Genomic DNA, 13,540 nt, shown 5'->3' with positions numbered 1-13,540 from the left:
TCACAATATAATATATTTTTTACAGAAATTAGCTGCTTCAATCATACCTTGAATAAAAAAAGGGCTTTATAATTGTTAAAATCTTAACTTCAGGTAAGACTAACTGTTGAATGAATTGAGATATGTTCATCATCCTCACTTTTCTTGTTGAGAAAATCTGCATCAACCTTTTCAGCCGAATTATAAGTATATAGCATACCGTTTCAGGTAAAGTAAAAAAAAATGTAATTATGTGTTTCAAGTCAATTGAACTGTTGTGAAAAAGGTCACTTTAGATTGTCTTTACCAGATGACGAAAAAATAATAGAACAATATTGCAAGTAATGGTTAGAAAACTGCATCAACCTTTTCAGCATGATTTATTAATGCATCGAATAATGTTAAGTAAGGTGTTAAGAATATTGCAAATCAGAGATATAATACAATTTATTTATGGTGAAGTTGAATAATCTAAGCAATAATTGCTAAGAATTAGTTGAAATCTAATCATTTCTTTTCTTTCTATAGTGATATTTCAGCATCAACCTTTTCAGCCGAATTATAAGTATTTACCATATCGCTCAAGGCAAAGTAGAAAATTAGTAAATTATTGTGTTAAAAATATTTGTCTTTCAAATTCATGATACAGTTAAAATAATGTTTGATTTTGAATAATCTGAACATACTGTTTAATAACTATTTAAAATATAGTCATTTTTATTTCTTTCTTTAGTGGAATTTCGGCATCAACCTTTTCAGCCGATTTGTCACAATATAATATATTTTTACAGAAATTAGCTGCTTCAATCATACCTTGAATGAAAAAGGGCTTTATAATTTGTTAAAATCTTAACTTCAGGTAAGACTAACTGTTGAATGAATTGAGATATGTTCATCATCTCACTTTTCTTGTTGAGAAAATCTGCATCAACCTTTTCAGCCGAATTATAAGTATATAGCATACCGTTTCAGGTAAAGTAAAAAAAATGTAATTATGTGTTTCAAGTCAATTGAACTGTTGTGAAAAAAGGTCACTTTAGATTGTCTTTACCAGATGAACGAACAATAATATAGAACAACATCGCAAAGTAATGGTTAAAAAACTGCATCAACCTTTTCAGATGATTTATTAATGCATCAAATAATGTTAAGTAAGTTGTTAAGAAATATTTGCCAATCAGAGACATAATACAATTTATTTATGGTGAAATTGAATAATCTAAGCATAATTTCTAAGAATTGTTTGAAATCTAATCATTTCTTTTATTTCTATAGTGATATTTCGGCATCAACCTTTTCAGCCGAATTATAATTATTTACCATATCGCTTCAGGCAAAGTAGAGAAATTGTAATGAATGTGCTAAAATATTCGCCTGTATAATTTATATACAGTTAAACAATGTTCAAAATAAAATCTAAACATAATTTTTAATTATCGTTTGAAATCTAATTATTTCTCATTTTTCTATAGTGAATTTTCGGTATCAACCTTTTCAGCCGAATTTATTTAGTATTTATTTAGTATATCGCTCAAGGCAAAGTAGAAGGTATTGTGTTAAAAATATTTGTCTATCAAATGTATGATACAGTTAAATAATGTTTAAGTTGAATAATCAAAACATACTGTTTAATAATCATTTAAAATATAGTCATTTCTTTTCTTTCTTTAGTGGAATTTCGGCATCAACCTTTTCAGCCGATTTGTCACAATATAATATATTTTTACAGAAATTAGCTGCTTCAATCATACCTTGAATGAAAAAGGGCTTTATAATTTGTTAAAATCTTAACTTCAGGTAAGACTAACTGTTGAATGAATTGAGATATGTTCATCATCTCACTTTTCTTGTTGAGAAAATCTGCATCAACCTTTTCAGCCGAATTATAAGTATATAGCATATCGCTTCAGGTAAAGTAAAAAAAATGTAATTATGTGTTTCAAGTCAATTGAACTGTTGTGAAAAGGGTCACTTTAGATTGTCTTTACAAGATGACGAAAAATAATAGAACAATATTGCAAGTAATGGTTAGAAAACTGCATCAACTTTTTCAGATGATTTATTAATGCATCAAATAATGTTAAGTAAGGTGTTAAGATTATTTGCCAATCAGAGACATAAACCAATTTATTAATGGTGAAATTGAATAATCTAAGCATAATTTCTAAGAATTGTTTGAAATCTAATCATTTCTTTTATTTCTATAGTGATATTTCGGCATCAACCTTTTCAGCCGAATTATAAGTATTTACCATATCGCTTCAGGCAAAGTAGAGAAATAGTAATGAATGTGCTAAAATATTCGCCTATATAATTTATATACAATTAAACAATTTTCAAAATAAATCTAAACATAATTTTTAAGAATCGTTTGAAATCTAATTATTTCTCATTTTTCTATTGTGAATTTTCGGTATCAACCTTTTCAGCCGAATTTATTTAGTATTTATTTAGTATATCGCTCAAGGCAAAGTAGAAAAGTATTGTGTTAAAAATATTGGCCTATCAAATGTATGATACAGTTAAATAATGTTTAAGTTGAATAATCAAAACATACTGTTTAATAATCATTTAAAATATAGTCATTTCTTTTCTTTCTTTAGTGGAATTTCAGCATCAACCTTTTTCAGCCGAATTATAAGTATTTTCCATATCGCTCAAAGCAAAAGTAGAAAATTAGTAATTATTGTGTTAAAAATATTTGTCTATCACATTTATGATACAGTTAAATAATGTTAAATAATCTAAACATACTGTTTAATAATCATTTAGAATATAGTCTTTTCTTTTCTTTCTTTAGTGGAATTTCGGCATCAACATTTTCAGCCGATTTGTCACAATATAATATATTTTTACAGAAATTAGCTGCTTCAATCATACCTTGAATGAAAAAGGGCTTTATAATTTGTTAAAATCTTAACTTCAGGTAAGACTAAATGTTGAATGAATTGAGATATGTTCATCATCTCACTTTTCTTGTTGAGAAAATCTGCATCAACCTTTTCAGCCGAATTATAAGTATATAGCATACCGTTTCAGGTAAAGTAAAAAAAATGTAATTATGTGTTTCAAGTCAATTGAACTGTTGTGAAAAAGGTCACTTTAGATTGTCTTTACCAGATGACGAACAATAATAGAACAACATCGCAAGTAATGGTTAGAAAACTGCATCAACCTTTTCAGATGATTTATTAATGCATCAAATAATGTTAAGTAAGTTGTTAAGAATATTTGCCAATCAGAGACATAATACAATTTATTTATGGTGAAATTGAATAATCTAAGCATAATTTCTAAGAATTGTTTGAAATCTAATCATTTCTTTTATTTCTATAGTGATATTTCGGCATCAACCTTTTCAGCCGAATTATAATTATTTACCATATCGCTTCAGGCAAAGTAGAGAAATTGTAATGAATGTGCTAAAATATTCGCCTGTATAATTTATATACAGTTAAACAATGTTCAAAATAAAATCTAAACATAATTTTTAATTATCGTTTGAAATCTAATTATTTCTCATTTTTCTATAGTGAATTTTCGGTATCAACCTTTTCAGCCGAATTTATTTAGTATTTATTTAGTATATCGCTCAAGGCAAAGTAGAAGGTATTGTGTTAAAAATATTTGTCTATCAAATGTATGATACAGTTAAATAATGTTTAAGTTGAATAATCAAAACATACTGTTTAATAATCATTTAAAACATAGTCATTTCTGCTCTTTCTTTAGTGGAATTTCGGCATCAACCTTTTCAGCCGATTTGTCACAATATAATATATTTTGTACAGAAAGTACAGAAATTAGCTGCTTCATTCATATATTTAATGGAAAAAGGACTTAATAATCTGATTAATTCTGATCATTGTTCATATATACTCAGGTTAGGCGAACTTCACTGTGAATTAATCACAATGATTCCTGTTGTGAAAATCTGCATCAACCTTTTCAGCCGAATTATTTAGTAAATAGCGTAATACTTCGACAGTTAAAGAAGAGAATTTAAGTATGTGTTAAGTCATTTTAAATGTAAGTCATTTATATATTCAATTAACACTCACGTTAGACTGTTTAAAAAAGATATGAAATTTTTTCTACATTTTGTAAGTTATCCTGAGAAATTGCACGTCAACCTTTTCAGTCGATTTTTACTTTAATATCTAGATCTACTGCATAAAAGTTTTCTGAGTTAGGTGCCTGTTTAATTAATCGCATATTAGTTTAATAATGTTCAAGCTCAATTAATAATCTATAGATCTATAGATACTGGGACTTAAAATATGTATGTATGTATATTTCAAGTCCCAGATCTATATAAAATCTAAAAATTGCGTAGAAAAATTAATATTTTTTTTTATTTTTTGGTGAAATTAGGCCCTATCGGCATCAACCTTTTCAGTCGATTTGATACAGTTTGCTTTAAAAAAAATGGTGCTTTGGTTTTTTCAGTTACACTGGTTAGTTAATACAGAATTACAAATTTGAACCCCCCCCCCCCCTCCCCCTAAAAAAAAAAAAAAAAAAACCAACCAAACAAAAAACAAACAAAAAAACAACAACAACAAAAAACAAAAAAAAGTTTCGTGCCAATAAAATCGATCTATATGTATATAAAATACAGGGATTCTGTTTTTCACTGTTTTACTTTTTTAATATCGCTTCTATCCTGTTGAATCATTTTGTACAGTAAACTATTTACTCAATGCTTTATATTAATGGTTTATTAATGAATAACTTCTTTTATTACCGAGTAATTTAATCTAGAGTTTCTGTTCAAAGTAAAACTGTAAAGAGTTAAACGTAAGGCGGAGTTAAATTGGTCATGCTGAGAAGGTTGATAGCGTTTATATCTGAGTGAGTTGATATAAAGTTTTAACCTTCAAAGACGTCACATGATGATGAAAGTCACATGACGTAACGTCGAAATTCAAATGTAAATATCGACCGTTAAAAAGAAAATCTAACGTTATTTTTCTCTTTCTGTTTTATTTTTAACTTTTAGTGCTTTCGTTCTACATAGTTTATCAAAAAATAATCGAAAGTATACAAAATAACGAAAAATAAATTCAAAAGCTAAAAAATATAAAATATCAAAATATCGTCTCGGTAGAAAATAATCTCATAATTTTTAAAATTATTTCTAAATATTCATATTATTTATCTATTTATCCATAAACATTGTTTAATCAATGAGAAAAAACTTAACTGATAGATAAAAGCAGTAAATAAAACAATTTTTGAAAAAATGTAGTATATCAGAAATGCAATCCGGTCAACTCGTCCCCTAGTCAACTCGTCTTCTGGTCAACTCGTCACCTTTTTGGTCAACTCGTCCCCTACTTTTGGTCAACTCGTCCTCAAAGAGTCAACTCGTCCCTAATATGGTCAACTCGTCCCCTACGTTCGATCTATTCGTCACTATTATGTTGTAAATCAATGTCTTTAAATAGTACTTTTTATGTAAAATTTATAATGAATTTGATTGATATCGAAATATTAATAAAATAACGTCTTTTTTACGTTAAATTTTAATGATCTTTATCTAACCCACGTGCATAGCTTTGATGTAAAATTACAAAGACAGGTAAGTTTGCAAACATTCAATTAATGTTTAATTAATCGGAGTTTTAATGATAATTAAAACTAAAATTAGGTCCAACTCTTTGATTTTTACCTCCTCCCTGAATGGATTAAAGACTGACGACAGATTAACAGAAATTGGAAGTGCTAAAAACTTTATGTCGGTGCGTATTGATTCTCATTATAGAAGGATCGTGTCAATTAAAACATGATAATTGTTTGTTGTGAAATTGTCAATTGTTTCTGATTTTTTTAAAATTGAATTTCATTGTAATATTTATGGTCCATTATCATAGGAGTTGTATAAACATACATGCCTTTTGAAAGAGTTAGTATTTTTTTTTTTCATTATTTTTTTTAAATAAAAAATCCGTACAATGATATTTGCCGTGGATATTAACTAATTGAAAACATAAAAGTAATTACTAAATATTCAATTGCCATCTAATAATAAGTAAAGATTAATATTAAATTTCCATAAATAAATCTTTAAATTGATCTCAAAGAGGAGCTGTATAAAACCGAGTTCCAGAATTTCCTGTATAATACAAGTCAACATATTGAATGTATTAATTGTATTTAATTCAACATTTTCACATATTTGACCATACACCATCAAAAACAAAGTCGACATTTGGAAAATAAAATTTTATAACAACCTTTGGCACGATTTTCACGCGATTTGTATAATTTCTAATTAAAGACACGCGTTCTTTTAATATGTATATACGTATCCAACCACAGAGGCAAATGTGTCTTTAATCCTGTTATCAAATTCAATTCAATTCAATCTTTATTTAGCAATCGGCATAAATATGCCTTTGGCCATTTACAAGTAAATAATTATAGAATATGGCCAAGACAAAATAACATATAAATGTACAATAATAATTCAAATGCATATGATTAATCAAACACATAACATATAAACATTGCAATACAATGAAAATAAATTTACAATTAAGCACTGTTTGTCTGTAGAAATTCATTTAGCTCAATAGCCAATGTTCTTACTTTAAACGCCTCTTTAATATAAGTTGCTAATTTTACTTGAATAGTTTTATTATTATTATTCATTAATGCAACAAATTTATTAAGCGAAGGCCAAGATGTATAATATTTTGGAAGTAAATCTTTTCTGATATTATTATATTTTGGACAAATCAATAAAAAATGATATTCAGATTCAATCTGTTTCTGATTACAAAATAAACACAATCTTTCATTTCTCTCTATATTATTAAATCTACCAGTTTCAATTGCAAGATTATGCGAAGACACACGGAATCTAGTTAACTGGATTCTAGAAATATCGTTGACAATATTATTAAGATAAGGTTCAAATTCTAACACATTTTTAAATTTTGCATAATATTCTAATTTGCGCGAGGTATTTAAAACTTGAACTCCATTCTTGAATATACTGGTCACGCAATCGTCTTTGTATAATAGAAAAATAATTCAAATTAGGATTAAAATATATCAAATATATGTGAAAGACCTAGATTGTCAAGAGTTTGTTTAATTCTAAACACCCAATTATTAACATTTAATTGTGATAGTGTACATTGTTGTATAAAAATGTCACACAAAACAGAATTATTATTATTGTTCTTAAGTTTTAATCCAATATTTAAAGGAACGTTCAATACTTATAATAGATAACGGGAATCTCCCGAGTTCTCCTAGTACAGCAGCATTTGTAGTTTGTTTTCTAACACCCAGGATAATTTTACAAAACCTAATATGTAACTTGTCAATCTCTTTATAATTGTATATTCCCCAAAGTTCTGAACCATACAATAAAATGGAACAATAAGTCTATCAAATAATACTAGTTTGGTCTTTAAATCAATGCTAATCTTTTTAAAAAGAGATAATAAACTATTCATGGCTTTAAAGCGCCTGGTCACACAGGGCCTTAACAGCAAAACGAAGATTTCCTGTTTTAACAAGTTTAATGCCTAAATAACAAAAACTGTCAACTTCTTCAATTTTTTCATTATTAATAAACCATTCAAAATCATGTCTTTGTTTTCTTTTTTCAAATACACATATTTTTGTCTTACTCACATTAATTTTTAATTTCCATCTGACTGAATACATGTATATACTATCTAACTGGGATTGTAAACTGTGTTTGTCCGTTGTAAAAACCGCTATATCATCGGCAAAAAGCAAAAGATATACTGAAAGTTGCTGTAAGTCACTATCTGACAAATTATTAAAATCTAGTGAATCACTAACATCATTAACAAACAGTATAAAAAGCAACGGTGAGAGTGGTTCCCCTTGCTTTAAACCCAGTGACATTTCAAAAAAAATCAGACAATTTAGATGTAGATGATATTTTAACACATGACGTGACTCTCTCATATAGTGATTTAACAATATTTACAAATTTACAACTTACACCAATTTCTACTAACTTTGTCCACAATGAATCACGGGTAATAGTGTCAAAACATTTCTCGTAATCTATAAAAGCACAGTAAAGTTTATTTTTGTTACAAAAAACCTTTTGAATAATACTATGAAGAATAAAAACACAATCTACAGTACTACGTTTATCTCTAAAACCAAATTGTATATCATTTAAAACATTTTCATTTTCACACCATTTATTCAGTCTATTTCTCAAACATAGTGAAAACAATTTAGCCATCGAGTTTATCAAGGTAATTCCCCTATAATTACTGGGGTTCGTAGGATCTCCTTTCTTATATATTGGAACTATGGTGCCTTTAGTCCAAGATTCAGGATAAATTCCACTTTCAAAAATCTTATTAAACAATTTAACAAGAAAGGGTGAAATAAAATGCTTAGCATCGATGAAAAAATCCGGTACCATATTATCTATGCCACTACTCTTGTTTCTTGTCAAACTTGAAATAGTTTTCAGAATTTCATTTTCATCAAAAGGTTTATCAAGTTCATGTATATTAATACTTGAACCATTATCAGTGATATGCTCGGACTCACTTTCAGAATTACAAGATAGGTTTGAGAAATGACGCAAAAAATCATCTGCAGATAAGTTATTTTCTGGTGATTTATTTTTCTTGTATTTATTTATGAACTTCCAAAAATTACTTGGGTTTTTTCTGCTCATTTCATTAATTCTAAATTTTTCTGAATTATTATATTTATATTTACTTATCCTTTTCACCTTACAAAAAGCATTTCTGCTTTCTAAAAATATACGTCTGTTCACTTCATTCTTATCAGCATCAAATATACGTTTTTTGTTATAAAAATCAGCTTTTGCCTTCTTACATTCTTCATTAAACCAAGGAACTTTTCTTACAAAAGTTTTACTACATGGCTTTAAAATGAATGTTTTACCAAAATTTTCAAAACAAATTTCTTGAATTATTTCAGTAAGAGCGTTAATACTTTCATCAGTACTCTTTTCATCATTTACAAATTGATCTACAATATTTTCGAAACATGTATTTTTTCATTCAAACAATTATTTAATTGTTCATGTTTGTCACTATCCCATACAATTTTGTTAATGTAATTTTTATCAGATGTTGTAGTTTCATAAACATTCCATATCACATTTTAAGAGCAAAATTTAAGAGGACAATGGTCACTATGTTCATTTAAGTCAAGAACATTAAAATAGTCTAACAAATCAAAATTCTTAACATTTGTAATTAAATAATCAACTACACTTGCCCCTGTGGAAATACGGTTAACAGTAAAGCATGTAAAATCTCCATTTTCTAATCTACCGTTAACAATATGTAGGTCATTTTCTTTACATAAGGTTAACAACTTTGTGCCAAATGTGTATTCACAATTTTTATCGTTTGAACACCTAGTAGGTAAGATATCATTATTACTATAGTTCTCAGGCATATATACATATCTATTCAAATTCATATCATCAATAAAATCGTGCTTTTCTCCCACTCTACTATTGGTGTCCCCTGTTAAAAAGACAGTCCTTTATCAGAATATATCAATATATCATCGTTTAATATTTCGAAGAAATCACATTCATATAGATTAGAATGCACATTTTTATATACATAGAGTTCTCGGGCGGTATGTAACATACACAAAAATAAAATATCATCATTAAATCCTAATTCCTTTTTATCTAGTTTAAACCATACAATGCCCCTATTATCACTTTTAATCAATTCAATTTTACCAAATAACCAAGATTTAAAGTAGACTACAATCCCACCGCTATCCCGTTTAGATCTACGATTATATTTCGGTCTATTACATACAAATTTATCGAAACCATCAATGTCAATATTACTACTTTGAGAACACCAGGTTTCTGTAAATAATAACAAGTCATAATTCTGAATGAAATTCAGAAAATCTTCATCTTGTACTTTTTTAACAATCCCACCATGAACGTTCCACTGCAGAAATTTGAGCAGCCGATTGCTACTGTCCTAATCTGTGTCGCGTGCACGTACCGAGTCCACCGTTATCGTCTCACCGTTAACATACAGTTTATCATAAGAAAGCGTGACCCGTTTTCCCTCACTTCTGGCTTTCTGCATAACGGGAAAAGTACTTTTCTACGTTCAGCGATTTGTTTGGGGTACTGATCTTTGACTCTAAAATCCGTGTCTTTCAAATTTTCATAGGCCGCTCGCTTTACACGTAATTTATCGGGGAAATAATTGAATTTTACCACTATTGGTCTAGATTTGTTGCTATTGAAGTTGCCAATTCTATGTGCCCGATCAATTTTAATTGCATCAACATTTTCAATTTTCAAGGAGTTTTCACAGAACATTTGAATTTTGTTTAAACAATCCTCCTCTTTGCGCTGGTCAAAAGTGCTACACTCAGGAATGCCGAAAAAAACAGTAAATTGTCCCGCATTGACCTGGATTGTAAGTCGAGAACTTCTTCGTTCAACCGGGTATAATCCGTTAAAAGAGATTCACATTCTGTTTTCATTTTCTGGCTATTTTTACGCTCAATCACGAGGTCTTTTTCAATTTCATTGTGTCTTGACCTGATCTCGTCACAGGATTGTGAATCGTATGCGCGACTTTTTTCTATTTCATTTACCATTTTGTCGGTCGCCGACAACTTTGACTCCATTTCTGTGACTCTAAGCTCGATCGTAGCCATTTTAGAATTCATTGAAGATACAGTCTTTTCTATAATATCAAGTTTCTGTAGCTTACTGTCTATATTGTCAAGTTTTCCCATTAGCGTATCTAATGTAGACTGCATTTGCGAAATATCTGTACCAATGATAGTATTTGTGGAAGCCTGTTGGCTCTTCGCAGGAGTACAAAACGGTTGGCTTTGGTAACAGGGAAGGCCTATTGGTTGCTGAATATATCCCTGTAACTGATACGCAGGTGTCTGTGGTGTTTGTTGTTGAAACGATTGATTATACATTGGCGATGTATTAGTCTGATTAACAGATTGAAAAGGCGAGGTGGTGAATTGAATAGGGTCATTCATAACTGAGCGCTTCACAGGGAGATTATTCGTTAAGTCCGGAGATGTTTGAGACAAAGCCCGCTTTTTCTTACCTCCCTTCGTCATTTGAACAACAAAGCCATACTCTAATCCCAACAAATATCAAACATTGCACCATATTCCATATCTAAAGTCTTGGCACACGTAAAAAGTACACTTATGAAGCACTTGTATTTATCCTTTAAGTGAATATTATAGCTAAATTTCGATTTTTCCACAACTTTTTATGAGAGCAAAAATTCAAACTACCGCCATATTCACGCATGCGCATAACGAGTATCAAATATCAAATTACTATGTGTTTACTTTAATAACCGAAGGCACGTGTCATGATATATTTAATTAACAACAAAAAAAACCTCCAAATATTCGCATACAAAAAGCGTCAAAATATGTCAAATTCAGTAATTTTATAATGTATTATTTTAACAGTCTATGATAATTTATTGGGGGGGGGACGAGTTGGGGACGAGTTGACCAGGGGACGAGTTGACCAAAAAGGTGACGAGTTGACCAGAGGACGAGTTGACCAGGGGACGAGTTGACTCTGAATCTCAGAAATTCTGATATATTGGGACCTTGGTGGCAGAGATCTACGCCGAAGAATTAAGGGGAGATCACTGTGTGGAGATTGGACCCAATCTCCTACGCAGTGATCTCCCCTTACAACAGGATTAGATTACAATTCTGCCAAGGGAGGTAATCACTGTGAGGAGTTTGGATTGGACCCTGACACAACCTGGTTATCTCCCTTTACCGGCTTTTTTAATCTAAACTCCGTTTCGACCGTATTTTATTTTCCGTACCTGGGAGGCTGGGAAGTAAAGTACTAAATTAATGTCTGGCTGAAATCATACTTACTTGTAATATCCATTTTCACGTCAGATATTGAGATTCAATCATTTTATCAAGATATCAATAGAGCTGCATTCTCATCTGCCTAAAATGAGAGTGCAAGAAATCCAAATTGGAAATTCCTGAGAATTTTCTTAAAGGCCCATTATACCTTAGACATGCTTTTATATTTTATTTTCAAAAGGCTTTAAATTTTGGTGTACTTTCATAATATCCTAAGGTTACGCATTTGTCAAATTCCTGAACTATATTTTTCATCTGTTGCTCAATTATAGTTATATTAATTATTATCTTTATTTAGGGAAGGTAACACATTATGGCCTTCTGAAATATAAAAGCAACAACAGAACATGCATATAGGTAAAAATTTTACTTACACATGTATAATATGTGTAATTTTTAGAATAAGATAACTCATTATTTTGACAGACACTCAACAATATATGTTTTAACATACACGTATTTTGCATCATTCATTTGTTCCTTCTTTCATTAATTCATATTAGCATCTGCAAGATAAGTTTTGTTTATGTCTTTAAAACATTTAAGATGATCAGCATCGTGGATATTTCAAGGTATACTGTTTAAAATGTTCATGCTATGATAAGAAAATGTGTCTTTAATATCATTTGTTTTAATACAATATCTTTTCGTGAGCTAGATCTTAAATTGTCAGATTTTGTTGTCTGATAAAGTTATTAATTCTGTCATATAACTTAGTGCGATGTTAATTTTAAAATTTTAAAAACAAGTACCGCCGTGTGATATTTACATCTGTCATTAGGAATGGCATATAAATCCGTGGTATTGAGGAAAAGATTTTTTTTAAAGTCTGTTTCTATTTGTAAGTCAATGTAAGAATGTAATATCAGGACAGGCAATTTTCGTCACCAAAGGATAATTTATGACAACATCTGTACAGATTCACTAGGCAATACTACATGAAAAATAGCTAATCTCAGGGCATTATAAGTTCCTACAGAAGATTTGATTGTGTTTTCTTACAAATAAATTCATATAGCTCAAGTAAGCCTGAAGCAGAAACAAATTTGGCACTAGTGTGATTTATTTAACCTTAATTAGTGAACTACATGATGCTTTATGCCAAATATCAATGCTCCTGGCTTTATAAATTCTGAAGAGATTTTAAGATATCTTAACTCTGATAGTTAATATATAATTATATGCATACTAAATGTGCCCCAAGGCTGGACCACTTTTTGATCACATGTGCATGACTTCGTAGAGGTCTAAAAGGCAAGGCTACATGCAAAAAATCTTATCTCTGGCCATCTGTCTTGAATGATTAACTTAATTATAATACTTTTTATATTCAGATTGCTTTGCCAGACATTTATAATAGCTCAGATTAAGGGAATATCTGAATAATGATGGCTTATAATACTATTTAACTTAAACTCCAACTTTCTCTTATTTTAACTTATGCTTTGTGTTTTTGTTGTTTTTTCTGAAAATTTAATCGTAAAGATTTTAACAATTTAACAATTTTTAAATTGTTGATGATTTTGTTTGTTAGTCCTTCACAGTTTAAACTTTTTGCTGTGAGTGATTAAAATGTTTGCCATTATAGTAAGTCCAGTAATGTTATCTACTAAATTTTGCCTCTCATTAACTAATACATCACTTTGCA

This window comes from Ruditapes philippinarum, unplaced genomic scaffold, assembly GCF_026571515.1.
Source record: "Ruditapes philippinarum isolate M1 unplaced genomic scaffold, ASM2657151v2 ctg7634_1_1_1_1, whole genome shotgun sequence".
In the NCBI taxonomy this organism is placed as follows: Eukaryota; Metazoa; Mollusca; class Bivalvia; order Venerida; family Veneridae; genus Ruditapes; species Ruditapes philippinarum.
Note: the sequence above shows the minus strand (reverse complement) of the source record.